The 20008-nt window shown below is 39.2% G+C and overlaps 1 long non-coding RNA gene across 1 annotated transcript; it reads right to left on the reverse strand.

Annotated features, from left to right (window-relative positions):
* Positions 1-608: 608 nt before the first annotated feature.
* Positions 609-18375, reverse strand: LOC139806163 (uncharacterized). The gene is made up of 3 exons (XR_011730157.1): positions 18283-18375; positions 7543-7740; positions 609-2712 (listed from the first exon to the last, which is right to left on the reverse strand). It is a non-coding gene; the product is annotated as an uncharacterized lncRNA (long non-coding RNA).
* Between the last annotated feature and the right edge of the window lie 1633 nt (positions 18376-20008).

A 20008-nucleotide genomic window follows, 5' to 3' on the forward strand; every position in this document is an offset into this window, starting at 1 on the left:
CCAGCAAACAGAAGATATGTAAAAGGCCTTTTCTCTCCATCCTCTCTGTATGAGTTATGACTGATGGGGAGGTTCTTGTTTTGGCTGTGTTGCCAGTTTATTTCCCTCCAGAAACCCACTACTCTGGCAGACCTTCTGGGCAGGAACAGTAGTTCCACAGTAGTTTCCACAGGAACAGTAGTTTCCACATTATACAGAACCAAATAGAGAGGATGGGAAACCTCCTCAAGTCACAATGAAAAAGGCAGAATGGATGCAGTTTAGTTTAAACAGGATTTATTTAAGATTTAAGCAGATTTTTTGCCCCTAGGGAATTAAAATGCCATTTTAATGTCTATTTCCGGATATTTTACACATTGCTGCAATCACTTTCAGATGACTTAAACATATGCACAGTTATTATTGTTTATTCCCTCTGTCATCTCATACATTTTCATTCAGCTGCTCTTTATTTTGAATCCTCTTTGATGTATCTTGATTTAGGTCTTGCCAAACTGAGAACTCTTAATCAAGAGAACAAATACTTCAAAGAGACTTTCTGGCATTAAGTCTTTTTTTCCCCCCCTCTCTTCTTCTCTCCCTCTTTTTTTTTTTTTTTTTTTTTTTTTTTTTCTTTTTTTTTTTTTCTTCTTTTTTTTTTAAACAGGAGAGTGGAAAGAGGGGGGAAGAGGATTAAAACATGGACCTTGCTCATCACGATATGTGATTATAGAAAATACTGTGCTGCTTCCCAAATTTCTTTGAAGTGTACCTCTAAACCACACAATTCATGGCATTTGGGTTAGAAATTGTCTTGCTCCCTTATGCTAGACTATAATATCAAACTATTATAACATTTGCTAGATGCCCAGACTACTATTCTTATTAATATTTAGCCATAGCTAAAGAAGCTGAAGAACTGGATGAGTTCTCTGATGGTTACTGTACTTTAGACAGGGTCATATTCAGTCCTGCAAAGCTCCTAGCCTGACCTGAGAGGACTGGCAAGTGGAGGGAAGGAATTCAGTGGAGTGAAATAACTTCTTTAGGATGACACACAGGTCAGTGGAAATGAAAATTGCATTGGAAATGTTATGATACTGGACTCTGGACTCTGAGTAGATTCTGGCTAAGAGAGGCACCCTCATCACCACCTGGCTTGGGCTTCATACCCTTGTGTGTTTGTGCTGCCCTGCTTGGGCCAGGATTTTTGTCCTAGCAGTTTTACCTCCTTTTTTTCAATTAAATAACTTCTGATTTCTGTTTCTTTGTGAAAAATAGTGTCTAAAGAACAGTATCTTTGTACTTGATATCAACTTGATAAACAATTCTTACAATATAGACTTACAAAAAGCCTTTCCATCTCTAAGGTAGACAATGAATTCACTTAAACTGTACTCCTAATTGTCTGGTACTTGGGATGAAATCTGATTGCCCCCCTCCCAGGTTACTTCACATTGAATTTTCTTGTAATGAAGAGGTGTGTGTTAGAAAATTCACTTAAATCACACAGAGTTGGCACTGGTTTATGATCTGTTACTTTCATACAAAGTGAGAGTCACCTGCAGACTTGACACTCTAATAAAATGGTCAAAATAAGATTTCACTTACCTATGATGTGATAATAGAATGAAAAATGGACTGTTTAAAGTTAGCATAGTACACCCAACTGAGAGCTCCTTGGGTGCAGCCACCAACTCTGATATTCTGGACATCCACATAGTGGATGGGACTGACTCACTGAAAGAGAAACTCTCTTGTCTTTTGCTGATGACAGAGCAAAGAAGAAATATAACCTCAAAGACAGACTTCTGCACTGGGATGAAGTTTTCCTCAGTTTTGGGAGTGGTGAATGTTAGCCATCCTTAGTGGATCATCCTTTCTTACATGGATGATTTGTGCTTTCCAAATACTTGGCAAATTTAAACATTCTCTCTGCTCATTATAATTTTTGTCTGTAAACATCCTGATATCTATTTGACACTGTGCTGCCATACCAGGTGGATACTCAGTGTCACCATATACCACAGTCTCACATTTCATTTTCATGAGGTAGCAAAGCATCAAAAAACCCATTTCCATTCCCATTAATCTAGTCCAGATGAAAGTTTACAAAGCATGTGTTATCCAGACAAAGATCTAGAATAGGTCTCTTATCCATCATGTCTTTGAGGAAAAGAGCTTGTAAAGTATTTTGAAACTCATTTATTTTGGGAACACACTGTCAAAAATTATTTCCATAATCCTTTACTACTCAATATCCTTTTACTCTTTTACATCTTCATCTTTAACATTTGCCTTTAGGAAGATCCAGGAAACCTAGTATTCCTGGATCAACCTTTCTTGTAATCATAATATTCAGAATGAATGCTCGTGAGGAAGGTAATTCAGAGGTGATTGCAACCCAGCAGTGGAAGCCCCATCCTATATAAGAATCTCTTTGAAGGAGTCTAGCCAGGCTTGTACTCTGAATGCAGTGTTAGGAGCAGGCCCTCTGTAGAAATGCAGTGATCAAAGTCAGACTGAACTGACTAGATTTTTTTCCTATGACTGGCAGTATTTAATGTTAGGATAGTATCACATCATTTTAACAATCATTTCCCTTTTTTCAGCCTTAATGGTTCCACTTCAAAATTTGCAGACACAGCCTCTGCCACTCATCTAGATGCAGGTTAGATAAGTAGTTACTCTTCGGTGTAATTCCACAGTCTTCTTTCAAAACACCCTATTCATCTGGGAGGAAAAAAAAAAATAAAAAAATAGAGAGAGAGAGAGAGATTAGAGTTTCAGTGTAAGCTTGATATAAAAATTGAACAAGCCCTAACCTCATAAAAGTTTAATGCAAAAATACAGTAACAATTCTTAGTCAGATTGAAGACCTCTATGAACAGCAACTGTGGCCACTACATTTCTGTGGTGAGCTGAGCTTCTGGATTCTGTCCCACACTATTCAGAGTTATGCTTTGAACAACTAACAATAGCAGATAAAGAAACATCCTTGCTTAAGAGTTATTTGCTAATTTCTGAATCACATCACATGGTAAAAAGTTTTAAGATTAAATTACACAATGGAGAGTGTGGACAAAACAAGCTACCTGAAAAATGTTACTCAAGGATTCATGGTTTTTCACGCTGTATATTTGAAAAGAATGCTCAGTACACACCCATCAGGATTAATGACTTCAGCATGTATGGGAGTGAATGGATTTCTTTGATAATTCACACCCAAGTTATTGGCAAACTGTTAAAAATTATGCAAATAAATCACCTAGGTTATTTGTAGTTCTAGGCATTGAATCACACACTTGAACAAAGGACAATTTGAACTGAATTCTGCTTCAGGAAAACAACAAATATTCTCTATTCCTGTTTATTTTGAAATGTTAAGCTTATAAAGGAGAATGGCTTATGCATGAAGAACTACCTGAAAATTTTCCAATAGAAAATTGGATTGAGATATGTCCATGCTTAAATGAAATAGATTAAAACCATGGATTAATTTAGATTTTAGTTTTGAAATTAAAATAAAAATGTTTGCTTTGAAATTAAAAAGCTGTTGTTTGAACTTATAGCAAAAATTTAAAATCCCTGTGCTGCACTATAAATCATAACTATACAGCAAGAAAAATAAGATACAAACTCAGAACAATAGATTTTGGCTTTAGCAAATGTCAGTTCCATTTCACAAGTTTTCCTTACCATTAATTTTAAGGAAAATTCATAATTGTAATTTTTTAAAGGTAAAAACAGAAACATGTTGCTAAATTAACAAAAATCCTGGTGGAATTATGTTGCTCTGTCTTGGCAATTGGTGCTATCTTGCCTGTCATGGCTTATGCCTGATTTACCAAAGTTTAGCTGCCACTGTCAGTCACTTTACCACTATAAGTGACTGTGCTGTGACTTGGTAAACTCTGATTTTCTTAGTGGAGTTTCTACACTTTACATAAAGTGCTAAGACTCACCAGATTGCCTAAGGACTGGTCAGACTGGGAAGCTGGTGTTCATTCTTGACCCAAAAATGTGAAACCTCCATTTTATCTTTAAGAAGAATTCTTAGGGCTTCATAAGGAGGAATAAACTGACACTATCTGTCTTTGCATATCCAGGAAAGCTGACTCTAATAGCTTTTGGGAATATTGAAGTCCATATCCACCATTAGATTAAAACCAAAACATACACTACTTTAGCATTTCAAAAAATAAGTGTTGCCTTCACCCATGTGTCACTGAAAACAGAGGAAAAGTTTCATGTGGAATTAATTCTCATGAGACTGCCAAAATGTTAATTCACTTCTGAAAGAAATGCTCAGAGTTTTGTCACTTTGGAGCAGGAACTTCTGTTACACAGCACCTGCTACACATGGGAGTCCTGTAGCTGCTAGAATAGTATAAGAATAGTAACAATAATTCTCATTGCTGCTCTTGCTAAAAGTAGCTGAGGATACTGCTGGCACAACTGGAAAAAATTAGTACAGGAAACATGCAAGCTGGTGTGAGAAAATTTCCTGACAAGTGAGAAATTGCAAGTTATGGAATATTTTTCTAAGGGAAGTGGTAACAACTTCATTGCTTAAGACTACCCAATGAAGTAAGACAATTTACTGAGTAATAAACTTTAGGGGAAAAAAGCTTAGGGAAAGCAACTGAATAGCCCTTCAAACCTTTCTATTGCTAATCTTTTCATTAAAATAATTTAGAAAAAGATTAAATTAGGTTCTTAGAAATTTCATTAACCCATATCATTATTTTCAGTGCAAGCAAATCACATCTCCCTCCATACCTCACTTAAGTCACTTGCCTGGCCAACACAGATCATAATGAGAATGGTTACAACCCACAAACTCCTTTTTCTACGCTGCCATCACTCACAGGGTGGCAGCTTGGGAAATATATGTTGAGGTAGCTCTGTAATTAATAGTGTGATAATTAAATTGATTCAGTTAAAAAGGAAAGAAAAAAAAAAAAAAAAAAAAAAAAGAAAGAAGTTTAAGTTAAAATAGTCACAATCAGAAGTATCCGTAGAGTCATGGGACTGTTGGGGTAGAAAATGTCCAGATTGCATTTACAGACCATATTGCCTGGGTCAGTCTAGTTGAGGCTATTTTAAATCTTCTCAGAAGCTTAGCATGAATTTTTCTCTGTCCTTCTTTTATCTGGGGTGACCAACCCAGGCTTAGAGGGAAGTTAGTGAAACAAGAGCTGGGAAAATTAGCAGAGGTCAAAGGAGCAGGGAAGTTACAGCAAAGTAAGAGATGTGAAAATGCCAGAAAGCGTCTATGAGGTTCCCAGGAGCCTGGATTTAGGATGTGTTCAGGGAGGAAAAGGAAAATGGTGGTCTAGTGTAAGTGGTTACTGCTTCTGCCCATCCCTCAGGAGGAGCAGGTTGGAGAGTGGAGGTGGGAATCAGGAACTGGCTCTTCCACCTCGTTTCCACAGCAGTCACTCTCGTGGATGGAGAAGCAAAAATAAGAAGGTTGCTACCCAAAGACACCTCCTGTTTTGTTTTGGGCCAGAGCTTGTCCCACATTCTGCTGCTGTGGTCTACTCTGGCAAAGCAGATATATAAACCTAGCATAACCCCAAAGTTAGTAAAGCCAACTAATTGAGTGTAGTTTATGAAGTAAGAAAGGGCTGTTTGGCATACCCCAGAGTTTCAATATTGAGTACAGTATGAACATGGCAGAAGAGCATAATGCTTGCAGTCAAAATCCACAGTGAATGGGTCACTTTCTAGGTGATTTCTGTGTGATTCTAGTGAATCACTTTCTATGATTCTATGACTTCTGAGGAATGGAATTTTGTCCTTAGAATTAAATAATCTGATTTAATGCAGTTGTAATGCAAATATTTAGCTCTTAGGGACGGATCTGCTAAGAATACATATTTGAATTTGATTGTATTCTAATAGCTTTCTCAGTTGGTTTTCAGAAAATAAGTGCACTCCACCCTGCAGTACCATATACAAGGAAATAGTAGCTTTAATGAACAATGAGCAATGTCCTTTGTGACCTTGTTTTGTAGAGTCTTGTTTAAAAATATAGGAGGCTGATGAATTATAACAGCTTAACCTTCACAGATCTCTCAACATTCTACTTCCAAATTTTACAAGCTTAGTGCAAACTGTAGTCTTGATTTCAGTTTATTCATGCAATTCAATATTTTTTATCAGTCTTTTATTGCACTTTCATCAAACACAGCTGGGTGAGGTTTAGCTAGAGTTATTAGAATACACAGAATGCATAAGTAAGGTCCATTGTTCTCATTTTTTCAGGGTAACCATTTTTCATAAGTTAGTGCCATTAAGGACAGAACTTCAAAGGCCATTACTGCTGTAAATACTCAACTTCCAAATAACTGTCATACCAAAATGATCACAAAAGCTAAATGAATGAGAAAAAATACTTTCTAGCTCATGCAAAGGCTACAAAGGTTAATGGTCTCAACTTTTTTTTGTTTTGTTTTTTTAGATAAAATTTTGGTGCCCAAGATAAAGGACTATCACTACTTGAAGTGCTTGCTCACTGCTGCATATGACAGTCACCTAGAGGAAAAAGGATCTGGAAGTGAAGTCAGTTCACTTACTCTACTAGTAAGTTGCCATGCTCAAAGGGATAGGTTCGAGGAGCCGGCCTCAAGTAAGCACAGCATCCATCCTGCATGGTTATTTCACCAGGCTGAGGTAGTAGATCCAAATCACTGGCAAGCCCTTTATTCCTATATTCTTGGCAGGCTTTTTGAGCTTTCTTCATCTACCTTTGTTTGCCAATCTTCTTTCACTTTAATTTCTAAGAGTATTGGATAGAATATATGACTGGAGAATTAGAAGACATGAAAATGTCTTTGAAAGCCATGAATATCTGTGTTCCCATACATCTCTTCTGACTTTATATATTCTTTTTCTTATAAATGCTTTTATGGAGGCAGCGGCCCTTCTCATGTACTCTCATCTGCCTCTAACCTATTTGACACATTTCACTAAAGGATTTGATCTCAGTAAAGTACTGGGATATTGATGCTGGAGGCGACAGATATTTTATGAGTTCTAAATTCAGGAATATTATCACTAGGCACTGTACTAAACCAGAAAGCAGCTATTAAGCTTTCTATCTCTTAATGCAGTGTTTGAAGTCATATGCTGATAGCCCTGGAATGGTGTCAGATTGAATCTCCTGGCCCCTGAGCCACTGGTCTATTTTATTGGACAGCTTCTCTGCAGCTATTAGTGTGTTTCATGCACAGTGGTTGGTGTTCTGCATCCTGCTGCATACCTCAGGCTATTGCATCTCAGCGTTTTTTTGTTTGTGACCTAATGGTTTATTTTTAGTTCTGCCTGCACTCCTGTAGTGATCTCTGACTTTTTTTTTTTTTTTTTTTTTGAGTCTATTTAGCTGTTGCAAGATAACTGACCAACTAATAACTGATTTTTTTCTCTCCTAAACTTTGGTCATATTCACTTAATAAAGTTTAGAAATCAAAGTTTTACAGAGGCTGATAACCTCTGTATGTGGTAATATATACTTACGCATTGCCTTATACTCTCAATTATAAAACATTAACTCACCTTTTCATTAAACAAAAAAAGATTTTAACTCTTTTGTTGTTTATGATGAGCTTTGAAGTTCAGAATGGAGAGGGCCTTGGGCTAGAGATGTGTCTTTTCTTGCTCCCATACAATTCCAGAGACGTTTAGCAGAGATATAAGCTGCTAGAATTCAATTTCTTGCCTCATACTTGTGTTCTTCAGAGAAATGTTAAGTGCCTGAACAAAATAAGTGCACATAAACATATTAAATAGCTGGGTTAAAAAATACCACCAAAGAAAAAGCAGCAACAGCAGCAGCTGCCTTGAAACCACAGGCCAACAGCCTCAGGAAGATAACTAGAAACAGACTAGCTTAGGAAAAACACTTTTCTGCTCCAACTGAAAGGATTCAGTATTGGTTATAGCAGTCTGTTCCCATACTTTGAGACAATAACTTCCCTTTGTTGCCAAATGCATCGGACACAGGAGATATCTGTGATAATTTGTGTATTAACATAGGTGTGATCCTGTCTGCTTGAATGTTACGTATATGCTGTCTTGTGGAACAGCCAAGGTCCAAAAGTCATCCAGCCTGCCTGCTTCAATGGACTGCCCATCCTTGTAGGTGCCTGAATTTGTCAGGTGCCTTCCTCTTTCCCTGGTACTTCACCATTCCTGTCCCTGTGAAGTGCACATAGCAAAGGTGGCAATCAGTCTTCCTGCATGTGTCCTGCAGTGATCCAGGTGGCTGTGTGGGTGGGCATGAAGCCTCTTCCTAAATCCCAGAGGAAGCCTGAAGGAGTTGAGGTGCAGTCAGGAGTATAACAAACAAACTGCATCGTAGGAAGTGGTGGCCAGCCTGGTTTTTGTATAGTGGTCTTACCTGTGCTTTTAGCATGTAGAAAGGCTAAAGGATTTAGCTGCTTTTCTGTCAAGGTGCAATGTTAGCCATTGCTCTTTGCTGACTGAATCTGGATCTTAAAAGAATTTGGTTAGGTGGCTTGGGCTGCATGCCTCATTTCACTTTTGGGATGTAACTCTTCCTGCCAAGATGGACTCAAATCAAAAGGAACTGCAAGTGCTGTCAAGGAGGAAGTGAAACAATGGTAGGGAGATAAGGCATCTTTGGGTATAACGTCAAAAAGTTAAACAATGGCCAAGCACTTGACTGGGGAAATGTTAATTCTAGGTGCCAAGCATAGTTATACAGGCTGCTTTCTAAGGCTAGAGATCAAAACCAAACATTTATCGGTTAAAAGTTTCACTTGAGAAAGTCTGGAGAAGACAAGTGAAGGAGACAGAGAGCTTGGGAGACAGAGTTTCGTTTCGTAGAGGTGGTCAAAATGGGGGTCTTATATATCGGGGTGGCAGCAAAGCTGCCCCAAGGAGTGTGAGGAATAGCAAATTGAATATGACTACCAGGCTTGCAGGGCTTTTTTGTTCCTGCTTGCCACGTGCCTTAACTTCTCTGTAAGAACTTGAGTTGTTTAAATCAGCAGCTTGTGGTCGCATCTATAAGTGAGGCTTTCTGACAGGGGCAAGGGGTCCATAGTGTGGGGAGAGGCAATGGATTCCTAGGTCACTGGTTGGAAGGGAGTTTGGTTGGTTGGTGCAGCACTTGAGATAGTAGGGAACTCTTGGTGCAGCAGTTAAGTGACTCTAATTCCCATATTTTCTCCATGTGCTAGAGAAAGGGCTGAGTGTTTTGCTGTTGGTCTGGGGCAGCAAAGGGAAAATTTCCTCTGTGTGGCAGGCACATCTGGCCCTGCCACATCAGTCAACTGGAAAAAAAGGAAGGTTTAATCAGAGATTGTAATATATTCATCCAGAGATCAAATAGAAAGTGTTGCTTGCCACAGTAGAAGATGTAAAGAAAACTCATCCTGTCATCTCTCAAGGATGTGCACAAAAGGAAGGGAAAAGAACAGTTCACCCTGAGGCCAGGATACCCAGTGACACACTCAGCCCTATAGCAGAAGTGATGGAGGTCAAGAGACACAGAACTGCATCTCTGATGGCAACATACATTGGGAAGAAGAGATCACTGCATCCAATCCAGTTTGGTTTATCTTCTAAATGAACAGAAAAGGCAAATTTAGGAAATTATATCAAAAACCCCTCTGTTAACAGAGATGTTATTCAAGATTGCAAACAGAGGAAGTGAGAGGCTAGGAAATGTCAAAACAATCACTTCCCCTGAATCTGTAATCAACTGCTTGCATGTATGTCTTATGATACAGTTTTTTAGTTGCATAGCCATGTGGTCTTTGTTCATAGGATTCTATGCACAGGATTATCACTAGAATGCAGAAGAAGCTGCCAACAAACAAACATTTATTACCATAAGGAGAGATGTTTAAAAATACATTCTAGCACATCTAGCTGGTCACTACCCAAAAAATCAGTATTAGCCTCCAAATAAAAAAAAACAAACCTTCACTCATCAAGAAACCTTGGAATTAAAAAAAAAAACCACCTAGTTAAACAGAAAAAGAAAATATAAATGTGTTCACATAGCCCTGTTGCTGAAATATGCATTGCCTTGTTAAATAGAACTGACACTCTGTGATACCACAGAAGTGATTAAGGGCCTGCAGTGTATTCTTCCAGTGGAAAAAACTATATATAAAGGAAAAGGAAAACAGAAGGACGTTTAGTTCATTTGGCCCTATTCATAGCTTGTGTGATAAATGACTACAAACCCAGATGTTCCAGAGTACTTTCAGCTATTTAAGTCACCTTTAATGTTTTGTTATTAGATAAAGTTGCTTCCAAAATTCCACAAGCCAGAATTTTTTAACAGTTGTCCAAGGGATTATTTATTGTGGATTCACTGGTCACATATAGTAACCCCTTATTGCCTGCTTCTGTGATGCTCTACAAGAAGCACACATATTGTTCCTTTCAAACAGCTTCAAATGCAAGGGGTCAAGGCTGTTGTCATCAGGTGGTGAGAACTGTGGTGGGCAGCAGATTGTGTGGTTCAGGAGGCAACCAGCCTATTAACATGGGATCTTTACCATCAATATCATTAACACTTTTTGCTTCACTCTGTATTGCTGGATCTGAGAACAGTTTCTAGACCCCTGGCCCCAGCACAGCACTGTACCAGGTTAAAGCTTAGACAGGCTCATTACTTTAATCTACCTTTTCCTCATCTCTCTCTCCTGCCTTTTCTCCCATGCAGGTTCCCTGCAGCAAGGCACCCAAGGCTGGGCTGGGGTTGAGGAGCAGCAGCAGCATGGCCAGAGGCAGCTCAGTGCTGCTGTGTGACGGGGATTCTTGTCTCAGGGCAGAGACCCACAGCCACCCTGACAGTCACCCTTCAGGAGATGCTGGCCTCTGTGAAAAGGTGATAATGAAAGTCTTCCCAAGGGAAAAAAGCATATCCTATTTTCCACCAGGAAAATGGAGCTGACCGACAGATCACTGTAGATGGTCTGAAAAGACGTTGTCAAGAAGGGCAAAGAAAACAGGCAAATACCCCTCTAAGCAAGATGAAGGGCTCCAGTGCCCCAGAAGACTTCTTTTTAAGAATTCTTTCCCCTTGACATATAAAAATAATATACTATTACATATATAACATATATAATATACTGTATATTATACATATTATATAACATATAGATTTATTTATACTATATATATATATAAATAATTTTGCTTTTGCCTTGTATGCCTTGGCCAACTGATCCTTTTTTCTCAAACATGACAGTTCCATGCACATTTTCATTGTCTTTCCAGCCTTAGCTATAACTCCTTCTGCCTGATTCTCTTAGGACCTTGTATCAGGTGGAGTTTATGAAGTTGCTCTGCACCCCAAGAAGAGCCCATGTCTACTAGATGCCTGCAGGAAGACCCAGCAATTCACAGTATCTCCAGCTGACAGACAAGAGAGTGACTGTTGTCTGATTGCTCTTTGAGACAGGTTCACTGTTGGGGTTAGCAGAGATGCAAAGCCAGGGGGTGTGGCTAGGTTAGGGTTGTAAAGGGGCTGTAGAAGGAAAGTTTGGGCAATGAAAGAATTTTCCACTGCCCAGTCATTCAGTTGGAGGTCCTTTGGTAAGGCCCATTCCACCCTTAGGGTTAGGGTTGAGGCATTAGAGAGACAAAACCCAAGGGTCCAGGTGCCCAGAGACTGTCCAGGGAGATGGCTGTCTGCAGAAAGAATCCCCTCTCAAGAGTTTTTTTTCATCCAGGACACAGCTGTCCTTTGTTGTCTCATTTCCCTAGGACTTTTACTTGTAGGGTATCATGTTTATTTCCATTAAAACACTTGCTGAGAAGTATGAAGTGCAGATGTGTCATGATGTCTTGATATGTGTAAAGTGAAAACAAGGTTACAAACAATCCTATTGAAAAAGGTCTCCAGCTGGAAAATAAAAGTTTAAAAGTAATGTCCTGTAATGTTATGGAATGCAAACTGAGTATTAAAGGGTCCCTGTAGAATTTCAAATGAAGTCTGTAAGTGGTAAGGAAACATAAGGCTCATAACATAGAAACCAGTGTATGAGGGTGAGTGAAAGACCTTCCTAATGACCTGTAAGGCAGGAGTGGCAGGAGCATGAGGCTCCAATTACCATCTTGGACACAGTATGTAATTTAAAAGTAATCAGTCACTTATGGAAGTCACCTATGAATACACATACCACACTGGTGGTAATTCAGGAAAATCCCCCAGTTTTAATCTGAAACTGATGGATGCAAACTTAGTCCAAAAGTACCAATCCTACCTCAGAGGGAACTGGGCACACAAATAAAAAGATTGGCAATTTCTTGCTGCTGCTGTGAAATCCCCACATCCAAAAACTGAAAAGGGACTTGCCCAGAATTCAGAACTTCAAGTTTCTAATTCCTTGAAATCCAGATTTTTTGTTTTGGCCCCAGTTAGGCTGGTTGGTTTTCTCTTTTAATGCCTCATACATAAACTGAAAAACAACCTGCCTCTTCTAATACATTTTTGTGGCCAGGAGAGCCTCAGCACATACCTCTGGAGATTAGCTAGTACTTCCTTTGCATTGTGAAAATCACCCAGCACCTCACAGAGACATCACAAGCATGACAGTATTTTCATAACAGAGATGAGGCAGTAAGGGTGTGTATTACACTGCTGCAACTGTGCTATTGACATTCTCTTAATCATTCCCTATTTGTTGTACTCTAGCAATGATTAGATAATAGTTATTTCTACAATTTCTGTGTGCTATAAGGATCTCTATTGTGTGCAGCAGCTGCAAGTTGCTGCCTCCATTGCAGCTCTGGGTATCATTTACCTTCTCTGCCTTTCACATTAAGAGAGAACAGAAGTTTAAAGGGAAGATGATCACCAGCTCACATGGCAGCCCATGTGTACAAGGGGATGGCAACTTGGATGAGAAACCAGCACCCAAGCCAGCATGCCCAGCAATGATGGGCAGTGGACAAAAAGTTTTGATTGTGTGATGATGCTTAATAGAGTGTCACACAGAAAAAAAGTTTGGACGTTTTGAGGGAGGGAAAAGGCATTTAGTAGTCTATCAGGATTACCAGAAAGAAATAAATGCACTTTAATAGTATTTAGGAAAGCAAAGTATCTCTGTGTGTGCGTGTATTCACCTGTGTATGCTGGAGCAGCAACCAGGAGCAGAGGTGCAAAGGCAGAGAAAAGCTCCAGGGCTCCTTTGAGAAATGGGGAATTGGGGAATTGGGGAATTGCTCCTGGGACAGGAGCATGAGTATGGAAGTGTCCAGGGGTTGATTTAAAATGGATGTTGTTGCTAAACAACAGTCCTAAGTTTCAAATGGTGAATTCAGGTAGCTGTATATCTCTCAAATGTTTCTCACATCTTTCCAAAGTTACCTATAGGGCAGCACAAACTTTGTGCCACCATAATTTTGTAACTGGACTACAACAGACAGACTGTCATAAAAATAATTTTTTCTTGCTTAGTTCTTAAGCAATACAGTAATGTGCTCCCTTCAGAAAGGCTGAAGCATCTGACCATCATTCTCATTCACTGTGTGTGCTGTGTTATATTTGTATCTCCATTCTTGGGTCACGGGGAACCAAAAACTGCTGCTTTTTTCATTTCAGCCTGCCCATGGATCTGTTTTTTTGTCCTTTTACAGCTGACAGCAGGCACAAAGTCCTGCTCTCCAAGTTTCATCTCTATCTAAATGAAAGGAGCCCTGTCTCTCCAGCACTTAGCACTTTGCTTACAGCAATCCCCAATAAACCTCTAGTGTAATAAATAATTTCAAGATCTCTTTGTCTTTGCCTCAGAGGAAAAATCAAGAACAACACTCAGACACACTCCTTACGCTTGCTCGATAATTTTCCTGTCCAATGAACTTCTTTTCAGGGCCAAATGGATTAAATACTCTTTGGTCTTTTTCTCCTGTGGGTCTAACTGACATAGTTTCTTCCTTTGCATATGGCAACTGAATGATGCATATCTAGGTTTATCAGGAATTGGTTAGCTATAATTCTAAAAATAAACAATAGAAACAATAAAATTGTTTATCAGCACTACAGACCAAAAGCCATTCACTGTTCTTCATGGTATTTGGCCTTTACCACGTCAAGCACTACTGATTTTGAATACAGCAAACAATTTTGCTTGCACAGTAGGCAATCTGAGCTTCTCTATCTGGTCTCCACTGCAATTAACAATGAAATAATGATGTGTAACATGTTCATCACAGAGTGAAGACATGCAGTAGGTTTCCAGAAAGACTTATGTAGTGTGGAGATGAATTATTTATCTAGTAAAACTGTAGATTTGGATAATAATTCTGTCATCAAATGCTATCTCACCCACTCCTGTCCTCTGCCAAAATTATAAACCCCTGAAATTAAAATACTACTTTTAATTTCTAGAAAGTTATTGTATTTGTATTACATGTCTTTTAATATGGTAAATTCAGAAAAGTTAATTTGTCTGCACAATTTGATATAAGCATGTATTTAGCATACAATCTGTCCAAATAATGACAGGTACAGAGCTTTAGCTTATAAAAGGTTTACATTATACCCACAAAAATTCTCAAGTGATACATGTGCAACGTTGGTGTCTGCACACACACTTTCAATGCCTGGTTAATAAATAAAAGCATCTTCACTTTGTGCAATATATTTGAATGCTGAGTAGCTAGAAAGATGTGCTCAGAAATTGTAAGCAGGAAGAAAGTAAGAAAATTCAAGAAATTTTGAACATGGTGATTACTTCTCAGTCAGTTCTAATGTTCTAGTGCTACTTCTGGGGCTATAAAACTGTCATAGGTAATCCGAATGAAGATTTCCCATTTTCTGGCTTGAAATTCCAACTCTTAAATTCCTTATAAACTTATGCAGAACACAAGTTTTCTTACCATAGCTTGTCAATTTCTACCCATATCTAGTGATTCTGATTATACCTCCGATATCCTTGGTAGTGCATTATTTTTCGTTTTAATTGCAATACAACAGAAACCTTTCACTTAGAAGTTTTGCTTAGTGTTTGATCTAGAATTTCTACAGACAACCTCACTAAAGCTAGTGATGACATGTATTTTCTTTTTAAAAGAAGTATCACCATAAATTAAAATCTGGATTGAGTAGAAGATCAATAAAATATTATATTTATGGGGAAATTGTGACATAGGGTGTCTAGAAATGTCTCTCATTGTACACACACAAAATAAAGCTTATGGGGCTGGAATACCAAACGATAACCTGTGAAATCCAAAGCGCAATTTCTTTGCATTTCTGCTCGGTTTTACGGTAATCCAGTCTGATGTTTCATCTTCACACTCATATGCTTGTTCTATATCTGGTAAGAGCAGCTGTTCATGTGCATGGCCATGTATGTGCTTTCATTATTTTGACCTATTTACCACGTGTGATGGGGGAACACCGAGCAGGATGCTCTTACTTGTGCACTGGGGCTCTGTGCGAGCGCATCTGTGCGCGCCTGCCTGTGATGGGTTGAAGACAGCACCTCTGTGCTGGGTGCAGAGACCAGGCACACAAGCGTGTCATTTATCCCTATGAATATCAGCCTTCAGCTTTATTGTTTTTTAGTCAAGGGGTTTGGGCACGTTGTATTTCGAACGGGCTCGCCTGGGCATTAATTTTCCGTGGCTAATTCCTTTGAGCGCCTTATTTAAATTCAAGCCCATCGCTGTGCGTTTGAAGCTGAAGGCCTCTCTGACATAAGGATACACAGCACAGCCCCACAGCATGTCCCCATGGTGCTAGGAGTCCCTAGAGGCAGCTGGCATACACCTGGTACAGTGACTGCCCAGAGCCAGCTTGCCCTGGCCCCCCAGGGAGCCGCAGGCTGTACCCATTCTTCAGGTTTTCTCTCGCTTTTATTGTGCTGAGTAGGAGATTGCAGGGCCGAAAGAGGTGCTAACGAGAAAATTGAGACACACAACACTGGACACAATCAGAGAACCCAATGGAGCATTGAGCTCCTCTGCTTTGCCAAACTCCTGGCTTAGTTCCCCATTCACAAGTGCCCCCTCCCCCCCCTCCCTCCCCCATCCTTTTCCATGTGGGGGCAGCTGATAAATCTGGGGCACTTCCGACCCTGTGTTTTAAATAAAAGCTCAAATTTTGCTTGTGCTCTGTTTCAGTGTGAGTCGTGTTCACGGTCAATGGAACTAAAAATGCAAGAAAAATGGATGCAATCATATTCATATATATAGCTTTAAATCATCCTTCTGGCGGTTAAATAACTATTTAAACATCTTCCTGTTGGTTTTCAAACCTGATCTCAAAGAATATCTTTTTTTTTTTTTCCACAGCACACTAAAAAAGGCACTTTTTGCTTTTAGATCTATTCTGCTGTAAGAGAAAAGACTACTTTCAGAATGATGGATTTAGCAAAATGTATGGATCTTCTGCCAATATTATTTGAACTCTATGCAATTACCTGTCCTAAATTTTAGCAGATGTTTCCTTGCCTGAAATGTATTTAATGATACATTCCTTAGTAATTGGGGATGTGTTCAATAGTACAGTTTCAAATGTGATCTGCCAGACAGCAGTTGTTTCCTATTAATCATCCTAGCTGAAATAATAGAAATACTTCTGAATGCCAACTGTTCCTTTAAAAGCCAAAAGCTAAGTATCTTCTGTGCCTGTCTGTTCATTTTAGTAAAATAAATAAACGTATTGTGAAGATTAGATACTTTGAGGCATCTTACAGAAATACTACTGTGTTGCAGAACATAATGAGGCATTTTATTTTCCAGGAATTGCACAAATTAAAAGAAAACATAAGCCACCCAGGTGTGCTACATGACTCTGTCAATGAAACATAATGCTCGATGGTAGCTGAGGCAGAACTGCCAATTTACAGTAATTTTAAAAATTATTATTATTATTGTTCCTTTTATTTTCAGCTGCCCTTTTCCTACCTATTTAAGAAAAGGAAAGAAGTGACATTTTGGTTTTCCAAAATTTTAAGTAACTATTGTGACTCACCATGTTAATGACAACTGTGGGATTACATGTGCCTCGGGGCAAAGCCACTTGAATACAAAGAATTTAAGACTGTGGATGGCAGTGTCATTGGATCCTTCAGGAAGAAGAAAGGCCAAAAGTGAGATCATAGTGAGCCAAAGAATAGAGAACTTTTTGCCTTGGATTTGGAAACAGGAAGCTAATAACTCTGAGGAAAATATTTAAAATAAATTTTCATGCACATATTTTGCCCAGGATAAGTAGTTTTGGAGCAAAACCATTCAGAGCCTTTTGGAGTCTCTGAATTTCTGATGATAGCTCTTTGTATGCCCCAGCAGCTGGTTGCCCTTTTTAGAGATGTCATGGATGCAAGAGATTTGGCTTAATCCCAGTTTGAAGTTTTCTATCTAATCAAAGGTTGAATAGGTATTGTGCTTCCTACCTTACTAAATGCTTGCTGAGATTATCCTCTGTCACTTGCTATGCTTATTATCACTGTATCCCCAAAGAACCATGCTCTCTGATGTGGTGCTTTCAGAAGTGTTATTTCATCGCTGAAAAGATGGATTCCAAATGAAAAGCGCTTGCTACAGAAATGACATTTCATCTCAGGAAGATAAAAGGAGCTGCCTGTGGCTAGGTCTGGATTGTGCTACTTTTCTTGCACTTCCCTATTGATTTTTGAGCTTCAGGCCTTCCCTCGGCCTAAAATGAGGGATAATGTGAATTCAGAGAGATTGCAACCATACAAAGAGCAGAGGCAGTGTGAGATGGAGATAAAGATCAGTTCTTGAAGTTCTTAGAAAAGGATGTCTTGAGAAAATCAGGGGCCAGGGAGAGAGAAGAATGGATCAAATACAAGGAAGGAAGGAAGGTGAGAGTAAGCCTTGAAGGACTCGCCCATGTTGTGGTCATATGTGATAAATCCGCTTCTGTCCCACTGAAGCAATGCTATGGGTCATCTTCCTTCTTGGCATTTTTTTATTTCACCAAAGTTTGGACTCAGTGAATCTAGGAATCCAGCAAAACTAGTTTGGTCTCTGTCCAGGCAGAGAGAAAAATACCCTCCTGTAGTGGCTCTTATCAGGCACTTACTGTCCATAAGCTTTAAGAATGCTCTGACCTTGTAACAGCTCTGAGTCAGCTTGTAAGGCAAGGGAACTTCTGTTGGGGAAAGGACAGAGAAACTCACAAACTCAGCAACAGAATATGATCAGAAGAAAGTTACAATTACTCAACTGTTCTGCACCAGTTTCTCCAGCTCTACCTTGAGTTGTGGAAGCCTTAAAACTTCTATGGTGAGGCTGCCTCACAGATCAGTGCAGCGTGATCTGCAAAGTGCCTCTGACCTGGTAGGAGTTTCTGGCTTCACTGCTCCAGGAGGGGAGTGCTCTGGCCTGGGCTGCCAAACAGAATGGGGTAGATCATCCCTCATTCTATCCTGGTCTATCTAGTCCCTGCAAAAAAAAAAAAAAAAAAAAAAAAAAAATCACTGAGAAGTGATTTCTCTGCCATAGTATAAGTACCAAAGTATATTTGGGACCAAGAGGCAGTACTTGGCTTTCTTGGAGAAACTGGAAGTCCCCTAGCCTTCTGCTCCCCTTTCCTTTATGAACTTGAGCTCCATCCTCTGCTGATGTTCACATCTGGCAGAACTAGGGTGTCTCAGCAATGACACTATTGGGGTTTCTGAGAGTTAGACTCTGTTGAAAATACACCTAAAGGTATTCTATATGGAAAAAAAAAATGTTGGTGATAAAGAAGCTGATGCTTTCTTCTAGCTAGGTCTGCCTGGCTACCTGGCTTCTCCTGCTGAAGGGCTCTCTGTTATGCCCTGTTTCTGAGGCTGACACATTCCTAATCTCTCTGGATTGATGGCTCCCCAGCTACTTGGTTTACAATGCCTTTGGCTCCCTGGCAGCTGGCAGCCTGGTTGATTAAGATTTTGTAGAGATTTACTTCTATTTTCTCAAAAACATTTTCTGAAAATTCTTTCGGTGTTTTTTAAAGACAAAAGAATTTTCCATTATGCCATCCACATGCACTGTTCTTCTTTCAGAAGGAGGAATTTCTGACTGAGTGAAGAATGTACTTCCAGGCATTGGGGATCTCTGTGCTTGGTCTCAGGCCTCCTAGTTGGTGTGTGAAAATGTGGTGCAGGTCCAAGGTTGTTGGAGCTTTGACAGGTTTACTGTTACAGTCAAAATATGGCTTTTTCCAGTGAAATGACACCCCTTTATTCAACATATGTTTAACCTATCAGCTTACTCATTGCAGGCTAGCACAAAGGAGATGTAATACAGTCTTAAAGCAGTTCATTGTACCAGGGCCTGTGTTGTCTCCAAGAAGAATATGTTCTGGTGAATACTGGAGGCAGTATAAAGGTTTGAGGTCTGTTAGCTTGACACTCAGTAGCTGGTGTCTCTGGACCTCTTCTTTAGCCTCAAGGAATTGTTTCTAATATGGTAGAAATTAGAGACATCTTAGAGAATCTGTATCACTAGTCAGACTAGATGCTCTAGATGCAAGGTTTTTTCTATTTGATGGTCTAAATCAGCATTAAAAATAGTGAACTTCAACATTTTAAAAGCATGAACTGACAGACAAAGCCAAATGTAAATTAAAGACCCAAATAATTTAAAGTAACACACCAGTCTTTAAAATAAATACTGTTGTTCAAAAACATTGTTATCATTTTTGACAATCATTATTATTTATTACAAAACAGTTCTAGCCTGGGTTGGGTCCTGACTGGATTTCATGCTATAAAATATGAGACGAAGTGAGCCCTTACACAAAGAGTTTGCAATAGAAGTTTAAAATGCCACAACAGATAAAGAAGACAGGCAGGAGGATTAATGGGGAAACCTACTGATTTTGATCAATAGTACACTGAGATCTTATCTTGTATACCTACTCAGCAGCTCAGAAAAGAAAGGGAAGATTTGAAGGGCTAATTTGGAAGGGTAACACAGAAAAGCTTTGTTTACTGAGGACGACAGCATTTGCGTCATAACCATTTATTCAATATCTTTTTCTCATTGTTCCAAGTGTAGCCGCAACCTGTATGCTCTG

This window comes from Heliangelus exortis, chromosome 1 (genome assembly GCF_036169615.1).
Source record: "Heliangelus exortis chromosome 1, bHelExo1.hap1, whole genome shotgun sequence".
NCBI lineage: Eukaryota > Metazoa > Chordata > Aves > Apodiformes > Trochilidae > Heliangelus > Heliangelus exortis.